General features: G+C 37.1%; 1 long non-coding RNA gene across 15 annotated transcripts in view; it reads left to right on the top strand.

Moving 5' to 3' along the window:
- LOC146762491 (uncharacterized) overlaps window positions 1-14,904 on the top strand; it is a 195,860-nt gene that overhangs the window by 170,685 nt on the left and 10,271 nt on the right. For 13 of the 15 annotated variants that reach the window (XR_014936693.1, XR_014936685.1, XR_014936688.1 and 10 more), the window contains one exon: window positions 7,081-7,179. This is a non-coding gene — a long non-coding RNA (uncharacterized LOC146762491). Of the gene's footprint in view, window positions 1-7,080; window positions 7,180-9,999; window positions 10,135-14,904 lie in introns of all 15 variants that reach the window. The other 2 variants (XR_014936701.1, XR_014936700.1) reach the window with 1 other exon arrangement.

The following is a 14,904-nucleotide window of genomic DNA, read 5'->3' as shown; positions in this document are numbered from 1 at the left end:
TTTTTGCAGGAGTTTTCCAAGCTGTTTGCTTGCACAGTGCTTGGATGCTCATCAGGTCTCTACAGATCAACAGTGGCTAGGAATGTAAGCTAGTGCCAGGTGAATGGTCAGCTTTCATTCCTTTCTTGTAGTTAATGTCAAAGGGTCAAAGATGATCAGATCGGTTTTTTAAGCAAAAAAAGTAAAAAGGCTTGCTAACAATTCAGCATCAGTTGTGTTAGGCTTCCTTTGCTGATATCTTTTTAATTGGATGTTTTTATGTGATTATTTTCTTCTTGGCATTACTTTATGAAACTCATTAATTTAAAAAAACCAAAGTAGAAACCCCCAAACAAATACCAGTATTTGAAGGCCATTACCATTGTTTCCCCGTGATATTAGACAACTCTTTCATGTAGCAAGAAGCTTTTTTTTTTTTTTTTTTTTTTTTAATTTTATTTTTGTTGCTTTTACACGTCAGATTCCAATTGTGATGATGTTGGTAGCTTGAATAGATGGAATTTAGTCTGGTATCCAGATATGGCTATAAAACTTAAGAAATTAGGATGTGTGCTACACCAGTTTTCCTATCTATGAGTATCATTTTTGGATCATTCTGAGAGCATTTGCTATTAGAGAAGACACAAAGGAATTATTTGTGTATTTTTTTTTTCCTATTGAAGCAATCCTGTTTATTATGTTCCTGTCTTTTTTTAGATATTATAAAATACCCCATTTTCTTGCTTTGTCATTCATCATGCACTGGGGATAGTTGAAGTAATGACAGTCCTATTCATCCTGCCTACTTTAATGCTTTGTTCTGGGTTGTGTTTACATTAGAAAGATCATAGTTGTTCTTCTATGAGATACCAAGTAGGTGAGAGTTGTAATTGTTACTTGCAGCTTAGATTATTCATTGGTGATTGAAAGTGGTGTTCCCTTCTTAAACGAATGGGCAGCTTATTTACAATGCTCAGCATTACCATAGTCTTCCCACAGATTTGGGGTTTACTTTCTTTTGTAGCAATTAGGGATCGTTCTAGTAAAAATTATTGGCAAGCCACAAACAAAAATCTCAGGTTCCTGATTTTCTACCAGCCTAACCTTTTGTACAGACAATATCAGCTCTCTTAGGAGTCACATTAAGCATGCTGCAAAAATCACTGGACTATAATGTTATTAAAGAATCCGGCAAGTCTGAGAGACTTTTGTGCTGAATCGTTGCATTCACAAATTCTCGTTCACTTGAAAAGTTTCTATGAAAGTCTGTTTACAGTGGTAATTAAAGTATTGTGAATTCAAAACGTGTCCTACCAGACAGGCTCAGTCAGCTTTCACTGAAGTCAGTCAGCACAGACAACTGTGCACTTCTTGCATCCAGCAGCTTAATTGGAGCGTGTTCTGGGTGGGAAGAATTATCGTACCCTACTATATATATGTACCAATTTTCTTAGAAGAAAAAGGACTCTACTGCAGACTCGCTGTGTCCCAATTAATCATCCACATTTCATTTAAGTGTGTGTGGCCTTTTTGTTTGTTTTGATGAAGGTGCTTTCTCCATGCACTGATGATGCTGTGAGACATGGAAATTAAGAAATGTTTATATTAGCATTTCCACAGCACCACAAATCACTGTAGAAAATGTACATTTTACAGCATAGCTGGTATACAAAAGTGATGCATGTGCAGTATTTGGGCATGGAAATATTTAAATTTCACTAGGAGAAGTTTTTAGCTTTCTTATGTTTTGTGTGCTTAAATACTTGACTTCGACGTTGTGTGAATTCTGATTTTTTGCAGTTTGTTTTTCTTCCTTCTGTGCTTGCTTTTTTATTTTACAGACTGATTTTCTGACCACAGTAAAGCAGACGGAATTATTTGATGTAGAGAACCTTGTTAATTTTATGGCCCATTTTCACGTGGAGATCAGCTTTTATTTCCCCCCTCACTCTTTATTCTTGATTCAATTGTCAGTGAGGTTTGCTGAGCAAAAACACTGGATGTATTATGGGAAGAAATCTAATCAATGCAGCACCAAGGGACAGTCCTTCAGAAGCCTCCCTGGTGGCTGTGAGCCAGACTAGAGGTTACTATGAGGTTACTCTGTCTGACTTTTACCAAAATACCAGCTACTTCTGAAAGGGCTGCCGGCCGCCTTGTGCATGTGTAACAGAAGCCTCATTAATATAAGCTCCCAATATATATACACCTGTTGTGCTAGCCCCCAGCACAGAGCCTGTGTTTCCTATTTTAAACACTTTGCATGTCTGTCTACATTCCCTTCTGTCTGCAGTTGCTCTAGTGCGGTACTGCAGAGCCCCTCATGTGCAGTACCTCCAGGGAATGCGGGAGGCTAAATAAAGTTGTGGCAGATGTCAGGGGACTTTGCCAAACACTATTTTCCAAGTTAGATAGTTTGAAAAATTAACTGGCTAATCCCAACTCTGTAATATAGAAGTAACCTCATTAGTGTGTAGCCTCATTAAGTATGCATTTCTTTAACTGCTCCTTTATCGGGTTTTGATGAAGGAATTTGCGTTAACATGTGGGAAATCTTTATTTGACTGGAGAAACTCTGCTCCCACCCTTGTCCCCAAGCTGTAGTGCTCCGTTTTGTGTGTGAAGTGTGACTTAAATTCTTGTAAGCAGGACAGCACTTCCTTAGGGCTGTTACCTGTTTTGGCTCTGAGTTCTAAGAAATCACTTGACAGCAAAATTACTCTAAGCAGAACTTTTCCTCTTTTAAAAAATATTTGTTCAGCACATTCCAGAACAGGGGTTTCACTCAAGAAGTTACACATATTCTTTGTTAAAGACAAAAAAAAAGGATCAAAGCAGTATCAGATACAGCTACTGATTCAGTACAAGAAAAAATTCTTAGCAAACCCACCAAGCCATGTTCTTTTTGGCTTGGTTTTCATGACCAGTGCATGGAGAACCATTCACATTGGTACCTCTGATTGGCACTTGCTATGTTTGGCATAAAGAAGCAGTGAGTTTGTTTCAGTGAAGGCCTAGTGGTCCCCTGGGCAGGGCCAGAGGTGCCACAAGGGATGATGCTCTGGTGCTGTCAATCCAAAGCCACAAGTTACTGCTGGTCATGCTCAGGTTCGTCTTGAGAACACCCTCCTGGTGGTGGTGTGGCTCCTGCGTGTAGGGCCATATTTTTGTAAGAGGGCACATCTGCCATTACAGGTTTCACAGTTGTTTTTACAAGGCGCACTTGGTGATGTCTGCACTTTATTTTTGTTTCCAAAGCCTTTTCCGTGCAAAATTTCAGTGAGATGTGAATCCTAGAACTAGGAGGTATCAATGGCTAACAATTTCTGCTGTGGAATGTACTCCACAGTGAAATGGAGAGGCACTGCAGGATCTGAATGAACTACCTCAGTTCTAGCACTACTCCTTCTGCAGTGATGGTCTTCTTGCTTGTATTCCGTTGCAGCATTTGACTGTAAATTATTACAACCTAGCAATTTTGATGGGCATTTTTATTAAGCACAGCTTGAGAGGGCAGTTAAAAATCTTAAGAACTTAAGAACTGCCAGCCTGGACTAGACCAAAAGCCAATCTCGCAGTCTAGGACAGCATTTTTCTACAATGGGATCAATGGCACCATATCATGAAGATCCTATTGAGCATTGCCCACTGCATTTTCGTAGGGTTAGTTTTTAGTGGGTTTTGGTTCAAGGACAATTTTGAGCGTAAGCAACATTTTGTTCAGAATCCTACATTAAGATTACAAATATTAGTAAAATATTTTATAGGAATTAAACTCCAGTCTGGTCATGATACTAGAAGTTGCTTCTCGTAGCAAATCCTCCAAAAAATGCTTGCAATCTACACTTTAGGGAGTTGAAAAGAAATAGCAATAAGGTTTTGGTCCATCTTATGGTCTGTGTTCATTTGTTCAATCAGATACAAAGATAACAAGCTTTCTCTCCTTGAAGGGAATGTCTTGCAGTGTTGCACAGTGAATTCTGTCTTTACTGCTTCGGTGTACAGTATCTGTTAGTTACACAGCATATTCGGCATTTTGCATTGCACTGCTGTCATTACTAGTGAAAATAAGATAAATAAAACCATGAACTAAAAAAGAGGAGCTGAGTGTTGTCCTGCTGGCACTTCTACATATTTCTTTCTGTTGAAATGGACTAGTTTTATGCTCCCAAACCAGAGAATTTTCCTCTTCTGTTTTAAAATGTGTACATTCCTAAAGTAGACTTTAAAATATATATATATCACATTAGGATCAAGGAAATAAGTTTATTTTGAAGCCTCTGTACTCTCCATGACAGCTGCAGTTATCCAGTGGTGATTTTGAGCTTCACATTTATGCTTTGCTGGATTCCTATTCTGAGTGTAGGATTGCTATTCCAGGGTGCTGCAAACAAGCCAGCCATCTTTCATTTGCTAATTCACTACATTGAATGGCCACCAGCCAGGTTTCACTTATATACTGTATTGAATATGCATGATATTTTATTCTTCCTCTTTGTTGTATGTCTTGTTGAGTACATTAGGAATTAGTGAGAAAACACCAACTAACTGTATTGGAAGAAAAGAAAAAGAAAATGAAAATCTTTTACATCACAGTTGTCAAATTAGCAGTATTCTAAACTGTACAGAGCCCCTCCCCCTCAACACCTTAGTCTTTTTTTTCCTTTTTATATGCTACTAGAAGTCCATCTTTGTGACCAAGTTGAAAAATTGCCCCAGACATCTTTAAAATATGGATTTAAGCATGTCACGAGAAAGTAAAAACAAAGAGCCAGGAAACTTCTAAGTTTGTGCACAGCAGGGAAGTCAGAAGCTCAAACCTATTAAAAAGGATGGCTTATCCCAATGACCTTCAAAGAATGTTTAGTAATATCCCAATTCAAAACAGCATGTAGACGTGTTTAATTTGAATTGCATATTTAAGTAAGACTTTGACGGGTTTGAAGCATAGGCATAATGCTTTATCAGAAAAGAGACAGAAGTTTAATGTTTCTTGTAGTACATTCTCATGCTTCAACAAGAAGAATACCTAGCAACTGCCTCTCTTCTATTATGAATGTAAGAGTGAGGGGGTTTCTCATTAACTCTCTGGAGAAGGAATGTAAGAACCAGTAATAAATATACTGGCATGACTGAAGTTCTTCATGTCTAAACATCTGCAGGGTTGTAGCCTACTGCAACAGTCTGAAAACTGTCAATAAAACCTCAGTATGGTACTGATCGACACATATACTTCATGCAGAACTGAGGCAGTCAAGTTTGCAGAATTTCTTTATCAGCAATATTTCTGTCCCATCTTGTGTCTGGACTTTTTTCCACTGGGAGGATCCCATTTGCCACATTTCTGACTGAAGATAAGGATTATTTTCATGTATGTTTTGTGTAGTACCCGTATTCTATTTCAAGGAAAAATACTGCGTTTTTCTTCTTTCAGCTGTGCAGAATGGCACAGAGATGTACTAGCAAATTTCAGAGTAAGTTAAATATAGAAGAAAGTATTATGTCACTGGATGAGTAGAAGAGAAGCTGATCTCTGAGTACAAAAGAAAAGTAAAGCAATGCTAAGATCATGGCTTTGAGAAAAGTAGGCCTGACTGTTATAGTACTTAAGTGAAGGATGAATATAAGAGTGAAAGATAGAAAAATCTTATCAAAGAAAAATGTGGGAATGGTATCAGGGTAAATTATGGCATGAGAGAGCAATAATGAAACAGATTGAAAAAAAAAACTGAAAATCAGTTTGGTACACAATGCAAAACAAAAGTAGTTTATAGAAGCATGACATTAACGTAGTTGATATTTTCACAGACAAGGGTTGGAATGAGCAGTGAGTAAACATTGGTGTCTCTTATTGGAGAGAGTTAGTGTTTCAAGGAGGTTTGCAGGGTTCTATATATACAAATACTGAGGACATCATGGAAAAGAACAACCTTTCATCAAAAAAGCAGCAAAATTAGCTGGAGAAAATAGAAGTCAGTAATAGGTGAGTAGAGTGAGAATGAATAAATTAATAGATTGATGAATAGGCAGAGAACATCACTTCTTTGCAATGACCTAGAATGATTTATCTGGTGCCATGTCACATTCCTAAAATGATTACAGTGCAAGAAAACAAAGGTTGTTATTTTACCATGCTGTAAGGGTGGCTAGTATAAAGATGTTAACAAAGATGATGGTAAATATTCAAAGGTTATTTGCAAAGGAAAACTCACCAATGTCAATGCTTTGACCAGAAAGCTGAGGCAGTCTCCACCAGGGAGCAACCTCCAAGAGATGCTGCCTCAGTGGTAGTCAACCCTTAAATGAGGTCTTAGAGGAGGTGGAGTCAAGCTCCACGCCTTCAGGGAGCACAGCTAAATTACTCTCACCTGTGCTCCCACAGCTGACCCGACACTTGCCTCAGCTGATTAATCAGAGGTTCAAGCTGTGATGTCCCATACATCACGCTATATATTTATTTTTGTATGCAATTAATGGTGTCTAAATTGATGTCTGATTAACATCCATTTGTAAAGGTATTAATGATACACAAATAGTGTCCAAAAAAATATTAGTATTGCTGGCTGCAGAGGCTAAGCTGCTGACTGCTACATGTTATGAATAATTTAGACCTGGTGTGTTGATAACTTTTCCTGATTGATTAGTCAAAGCACAGGTAACCTTTCTACTAGCACTAGTCATACTGATTTTAAAGGACTGCATGTAATTGCAGTGCTCAGGAGTAAAGGCTAAAAAAAAAATGTATCTGGTAACTACTTTAAAATTGTTTAGCTGTGAAAATGGAGAAGGCTTTCATACTTGCAGCTTTCAAGGTTAGTAGCAACTAAATTGAATAGTCTTGGTAATTTTAAGTCATAGTGTTTCCCTGAGGGTAATGTCACCCTCCTGCAAAGTGCCATGAATGCCCCATTTACCTTTGATCAAGGCTTTCAAAACAAGTTTAAACTGGGAGACTGCCCATATACTGAAGCGAACTCCTTGCAAACAGAACTCTTTGGAAGAACTGCATTTTGTGTCTATATATCAATTTCTCACTTTATTGCCTCATAATGACAACAGAAATGTTTTACAATTTTTTTTCTTCTTTCCTGTTTGAAACAGAGAAATGACCTAAGGGGAGCCAAGTTACAAGATGAGCTATATCCAAATTAGAAGAGGAAAGAAATGAAGATTGGTCATCTGTGCATAGAAAATGACAAGGTATGTATGCAGTCACAGTGCAGATTAATTTCTTGCTGGTGTGGAGGTCTTCGTGGTACATTAATTCTGGCAATAAACTTTAAAAGTAGTTCTTGAAAATGATGTTTTGAAAATAACTTTTTTCTTCTGTTTGATTGCCAGAGTAAGTATATATGTCTTTAAGTATCGTCAAAATACATCTTTAAAGTCATTACAGCGTTGAATTGTAGCTGTATTTCTAGAAGTAGGTGATCACATTCATGATCTGTGTTCTTGGCAGAGTTGGTAAAAACACTGCTTCTCCCAGCACCAAAATAAAATCCTTCCAGACACTGTCAATTTTGGAGGCTTTAAAATAATCATTTCATGAATTCATTTAAATCACTGCACTCGAACACTTATTGCACAGGTTATACCATTTTTTCTTTTCTTTGTCATGTATAACCATTGCAAACAAATGTGCTAGTACTTGTTTTGCACTGTACTTAAAGGATATGTTAAGTTTGTTGTCCTGCAGATTTGTAACTTGAGGAATGCAGAATCAGTACTACTGGCAACTCGTGTCCCTCAAATATTCTTAGCAGTGTGCATATGTAATATTTATACAGTGGCTGCTGAGAGGCTGACACAAGGCTATATGCCACTTAAGATCTGAGGTTAAATGGTTCTTCAGTGATGCATAAAATTTGTATTGATCATCTGCCCAGCACTGAACAGAACCTATTAATGGATAAGCCTTACAGTATCACTTTGAGAAAGGGAATTATGATCTCAGTTTAAAAAGTGATGAAACAGAGCCTCAAGGGCTCGAGTAATCATTTCAAGACATACAGGAAGTATATAACAGAACTCACAATCTAAGCCAGTTGACCAACCATCTTCCTTCTTTGGACATCCTTGCATTTGTTGTCCTTTTCATCATATTCTGTCAGCTGTGGAATGTGTATGTCAGCAGCTATGCATTCCTTATGCACTGCTTTAACAGTCAAATTCTCTTGCAAATCAACTTAAAACACACAGGGAATGTGAATTGTGAATCTCTCTTATCCATAGAGAGCACTACATACAATAAAACAACAAAGTACAATGTACAAAACAACATAGGTTGGTTTTCATAAATTAAAACAAAATACACAGGAAGACCTGTTATTGTGACATCTCTATTTTTTCTTTTTTTTTCTTTTTTTTTTTCATAGTGTTCTAGATCTTTCTCTAGTACAGAGAGGAACTGCTTGTATAGAACAATTAATGCTTTTGCTTTTGTAATCTTGCAGAATGTCTGTTTGATTTCTTTAGCAAATGTCAGGTCACATGTTGGCTGCTCATGTTCTGAAACTGAAGTATAAATCATCTTCTCAAAAACTGTCATTTTTCTTTGCAAAATATTTTTCTATCTCTACCTTATGTAACTCTTACAGTTGCTGACATTTTCCTAAAAGCCCTGTTCATTTGACACTCAAGTTTTCAATATAAAACTATAGATGAGAATAGAGAACTCTTTTGCCTTCGCTTTGTACCTGTTTCCTTTACCATTAGCTGAAGAAAGGAATATTATGCATTTCTGAGTCATGCTGTATAAAGGCACTTTATTTTATACATCATTAGAATTGTAAAAGAAGGTGAAGGATAAGCTGTACCATAGGTGAGAGCAAGAGTTAACATGCTTGAACTGTAGAAAATGGCTATTAAATTTTGATGGGATGCTATCACTGATAGATCAAATAAATGTTGATGTAGTGATGCAGAGGATATGGATAAAAAGTCGAGTGCTACAGAAATGGTTTTTACTATTAATGGAGAACATATATAAAAATGTGTAATCCTCAACCAAAGACACAGATCTATCCAGAAGAAAAGAACCAAGTATGGACTTCTTATGTGCCTTGAGTCATGTCTACAAGAGTACAGCCCTATATAGCCATATCTTGATTGCGTTTCCTTGGCCATGCCTTAGGTTTTAATGTGCCTGATTTCTGCTGGCTTAGGAATGATATTCTAATACCAATAATCTGCTTTACTTATTTACATGTCAGTAGAGAGCTGTTGATGGATCTTCCTGAGGAATCTTTTTAATCAAACTCGTAAGGATTTCCTAGAAAAAAAGATGGCTGCATAATGTGGAGACAGTTGATATTAAATTCCTGTTGGTGTGGCCTTTGACTTCCAGCTTCTGCTGGGTCCAGCTTAGAGATGAATGAGACAGTTCTGCTAGTGTTTCAGGTCACTGCTTATGCCAAACTCACCATTATGGGCAGTGAATTAAAGTGTTTCTGAACAGCTCTGGAAAAACATATTCAAGAAAATCTGTGTTCGATCTGACAGAATGCTACTTTGAAGTACCCAGGGTGATTTGGACTTCAGTCTTGAGAATTGGTCCAATATTCCTAAAGCATCCAAGCTCAAATCTTTTAGTTAAATTTTAAACAATCTAGAGATGTTTATGGGTAGATGCAGGGAATTTTAAGACTCCTTTTGGAGTCTGTGGATAGGTTTAAGATGACCGTATAGATATGGTCTTAATCTCTAAGAAACAGAATCTGAATTGATTGAGTACTGTGTGACTGTAAAAGCATTGCTGTGTTTAGAAAGTCAGATCTTTATCTAAATATCTCTACTTTATAATAAGATACAGAATAATAACAACATGCACAGTGAACAGCTGAAATCAGCACAGACACATCTGAGAAGGGACACTTTAGTCATGTGAAGTAAGGTGTGAAAAGTACCTTCCTCGTTCTTGGGACTGTCTCAAAATCCAGACTCCCTGCAGTCTAGGGCAGTCTATTTTACTGACGTCTGTGACATCTCCTGACCGTGCTTTTGGTGTTTGTATAATTACAGTTCCCTCCTTATCAAAGACAGATGTAGGATTGGGTCCCCAAGAAACAGGTTCCATCTATCAGTGTGACCTTACCACCGAAGATTGACAAGGCTGGTTCATGAACATTACAAATTTCTACTCCTCAGTTCATAAAGGTAGGGATATCTTATTTTACAGGTCTGGAAATTCTTTCTCATGTAGCAAGCTCTGCTAGAGGGGGACTTCCAACAGTACTCTCTTGCGGGTCCCCAAGTACATAATAGACAACACTGGGTCATGAACACTGAAGTCTCCACAGGCTTACTGGATGATCCCCTTTTAAGATCTCTGGTGGTACAAGTTGTCCCAGATTAGAAGCTATTTGCAGGTTTCAGAAATGTGTAAGAATAAGGCTCCCCAGTTACGTATCTCAGGAGATCTGCAAAGAGAAGAAGGATGATTAAAGTTTATAGCTTGCAAGAGAAGGAAGTCGGGGGGACTATTTCTTGGTGTTCTTTTTATGAGAATTTTTAAAGGAAAAATATTTTGACTGACAGGCCTTTGAACACGCTGTGAGCTCTGTATTTGCAATAAGGCCTAGAGGAACAAGCTTTCATTTTCTACTAGAAGACTGCAGTCTTTAGCACTCCCAACATTAAGAGCATTGGAACCAAGCATCCCTGCTGATATTACTAAAATGAACTTTACTCAGTCTTGAAAAAAGATTTCAATAACCTGAATTATGTCCACTAGTGCCAGACCATTGACTGGAGAATGGGTCTAGAGGTATTGATTTCCTCACTCTTAGCATTTCTTCTGATTTTTGTCACCTACTAGCAATGTATGTTTTAATAAAACTTTATGAACTGTCTTTTCCCAGCGATCTTTCTGTTTTTAAGTGGAACATTTTTTACATCATTCACGTGTCTTTTTCTTTGTTTTGAAACAAATACAATTTTTTGTGGAAGATTGTTGGTTCCAAAACCAATCTAAAAATAGCAACTTGCTTCCCTCTCTAATTATGACACAGCCCTTTGTCAGTACTACCAGATGGGGAAGATGAGCTGGAAAATAGCATGAATAGTCACCAATCCTCTTCTTTCATTTCTCTTTCTCTTTTGCATTTTCTTGACTTGATACATTTTAAGTCATAGACTTTATGTTTAGAAAAACTTAGAGCTGTTTCTGATAAAAGAGCCTGGAGAGGTTTAGAGAATTCAGAACCTTCCTGGGACAACTGTGGAAATGAGAGAACTGATACAAAGGGCCTATGGGCTAGGAAATCTGATTGGGGAGGGGGAGGGGGGATGAAGGGGCAGGTTATACAGAAGTGTTTTACTATTTACAAATGGAAGAAAAAAAGATGAAACTATTAATGTTGATAATATTTCTCTAGATTACAGCAAAGTTCACAGGTGGCATCTTGCATGTGGCCTGCAGCCTTCTGACCTTCTAAAAGATGGCCTTGTGGTTTCATAGGTTTGCTCTCCATGATTAAGTTGTTATTGAGCAGACCACTAACACTTCTCCACAGCACTATTGCTGTACCTTTATAGGGACTGCTAAATGATGTGGTATGTACCACAGAGACCACTGTCCAGAAGAAAGTGCTGTCAGAGAGTGAGAGAGGGTTAACCACATAATGTTTACAATTTTAGCATGCACTGAAAAAAACGCATAGCTGAAAACGGTATTTTCCTTTTGCTGTCTTTGTGCATTGTGGTTTTAGATTGGCTGCAAAAAATATTTCTGTATAGTGTGGATTGTCTACAGCAGATGGCAAACAATGATTAACTATTTCCTTCCAACTGGTCTTTTAATGAGAAGAAACCAAGTTGAAGCAGTTACTCATATTGAATTAAGCTGAAAAAATCATATAGTTATGAGTGTAAATGTTCGCGTGTAATATAAACTTTCCAAGAATAGTGCAGTTGGGGTTGGATGTCTTCTTTCGAGCTTATTTCCAGTGGCAGAAAATATAAAGAACTAAATGATAGTAAAGTATAATTATAGTTCTTAATTTAATTTTAAATTATTCCATTGTTAAGTGAAATACTGATTTACACAAGTGCTAGACCTCTGAAGTACATGGATTTTCTAGTGTATCTTAACCAGAGGTAAGTTCCTTGTATGGCTCTGGTGAGACTTAATGTCTTTTAATAAACTAAAGCTTCTGTGAGATTAGAGTGGAAGTACTGCTCTAACATTAAGAGCGGGGTAATAGGATGCTCACTTGCTATACATTTTCATTATTATTATTATCTACTTTTTGTGCTTTCAAATTAAAATAAATTAAAAAAAAAAAACCTTCTTAATATTGTTAATTTGAGAAGTAGTGTCATCAGTAAGATGATAGTGATACAGGCTGGGGGCCAGCTGTGTAGGAGTAAGCTCAGTAGAAATGGATCTGGTAGTCCTGATACCCAAGGTGAATATCAGGTAGCCATATGCCCTTCCAGCAGAACCAACTTGCAATCAGTGTTGCATTGGCAAGACTAAAGGCAGAAGCTCTAGAGAATGGAGCCTCTCCTTTTAGCAATTGTGACTATCTGGAGTTCTGTGTCCAGTTTTAAGGTACAAGGTGGCAGCCACCTTGCTAGCACAAGTACAGTGGAAGGTTCCAGGCTGGCTAGTATGTGGCTAGAGTACGTGGTGAGCAAGGAGAGAGCTTGGTCTGCCCAAATGGAGAAAGAAAGACAAAATAACAACTTTATTGCTGTCTACAGCTACATGGTTGGTATTAGGGTAAGGAAAAGATGGAGCCAGTCTCTTCTCAAAGGTGCCACAGAAATAGAATGAGCACTAACAGACACAGTCTGGAAAATGAAAAATTACAGTCAGATATAATGAAAAGCTTTTTACTGAAGAGTGTTGAAACACTGCAACAAGTGTCCATCCTTATAGGCATCCAAGATTCAACTGGATATAGACTTTAGCAACTCGATCTCGTTAGACCTGCTTTGAGGAGGATTAGATATTTCTAGAGGTCTTTCAGGCTCCATTATTCTATGGTTATTGGATTCTGTGATAAATAAGACCAGTTTTTTTAGTACGTGACTGTCTCTGAAGTGAACTCATAGCTCCATTGAAATCAAATAACAAAATTCTTATTGACTTCATAATACTCTGAGTTTTGTGTGGTTTGGAAGGTTCTTTGAAATCAAATAATGCTTTTCATGTTAGGAGAACTTCAGAGAAAAGCTTTTGGTTTTTTCTGAAAGTTTTATTTCAACAACCAACAGATTCCTTTAGAATATACAGGTAAAGTTGTGCTGGCATTCGAAGCAAAAAAAAAAAAAGCAACAATATTTTTCTCTCAGATTTGTACCTGTATTCCTGTAAGCTCAAGTATTTAATTGATTGGCTCAGAAGTGGAGGGGAATTTGGGGATAGAAGAAAAGTGTTGTCCCCATGATCCTGAAATTAGAAAGTATTTCAAAACTTTGAAATCTGTTGTCCAGCTTTGACATTTACAAAGTAAATCTTGCAAAGAAATATTACGTAAAATGTCCAGATCCTATTGTGAGCTTAATTACATTTACATTTACAGCTTACTATGACAAAGCAAATAAAATGCTGTATGAACATTAAAGCAAATGTTCACTTACTGTATTTCTGAAGAGGGCGAAGAGTTATTAACGTTGCTTAGATTGGCTTTTTAAAATGCCATTTGTCAGCAGCCTTTTTGTGTTATGTTCAAATGATAAAAGCATTAAGGGCATGTTTTCTCCTCTTACCTAACTCACTTATTCTACTCTGTGATCTTGCATATGCTGTTGATTACAATATTTTTAATTGAGTGTGGTGCATACATGCATGGATAGGGGTAAATCACACTGCCGGCTATGTGGCCCATAAAAATTTTATGCAGCTATGAGAAAAAGTTACCATCATTACAGAACCATTTGGGAAACTGAAGTACTTGTTTCAGCAGTCTGGGCTTGATCTTTTAGTGCTGTCGGTGTTTTGAGTGAGTGCTGTTACATACATGATGAATTTAGGATGCTCCAGGAATACTAAAAAAAACATCTAAATACCTCCAGTGTTAAGGTTGATCTCTCAGTTGGTAATTCTTCTATTCAAATCTTCATAGTATACCCTTCCATGAGAAGAGTCTGCATCTAAGAAACTTGTTTCATTATGTTATTCTCAGTTCCAGTGTTCGCCATTTGTTGTAATTTCATAACAATATTTTTGTTTCATATCCCCCAACTCTTCAGAACTTGTTTTCGTAGCAGCATTTTCTTTGTAGTCAGGAGGGAATTTCACATACATCTAGAAAATCTATCAAAATGCAAAAGTACAAAGTTCATTACCTGGAGCACAAAAAGTACCAAGTAGCCTAAGACGTGTGATTCTGAGAACTGGTAATAATGATTGTATGATTCAGGAAGATTTTATTTAATGGGGCCTTTATTACACATTTGTACGTGAATCTGTTATCAGATACATCACAGTTAGCAACAGCTTTTGTGTATCATATCTAATATTCCCTTACACTTCTGACAGTATGTATATTCATGAGATTCATAACATTTTCCTGCATTTGTTCTGGTAACAGATTTGATTTCAAAGCAGCACTTCATTGATGTAGTACACTCATGCATTGTACGTATAATTGTTTCTCATCTGTATGATTATTTTGTGACACCTAGTGGATATATTGATAGTTGTGCCAGTTTGAATTTCCTTGGGTTGTTTGGGTTGCCTGAATATACATTCTGGCCTGCAAACTGAATTCACGTTTTAAACAGATAAAGTCTTGGTCTTTCTTTATTACTTTCCCTCTTTTTCTTTTTTTTTCTTTAGCTTTGATCGTAGAATGGTTTAGTCATAGCCAGCTGAACAAATGCTCAGCACCCAAAAGTCTTGAGGAAATCCCATTAGTCCTAAAACACTACAAGGTAGTAATACTCTGAAAATTTCATGACACTGTTAAGTCAGAA

The sequence above is a fragment of the Coturnix japonica genome, chromosome 1, assembly GCF_054131305.1.
Source record: "Coturnix japonica strain WE chromosome 1, WE-NBRP24, whole genome shotgun sequence".
Classification (NCBI taxonomy): Eukaryota; Metazoa; Chordata; class Aves; order Galliformes; family Phasianidae; genus Coturnix; species Coturnix japonica.
The sequence above is the reverse complement of the archived record's forward strand: the minus strand, read 5'-3'. Positions and strand labels throughout refer to the sequence as shown.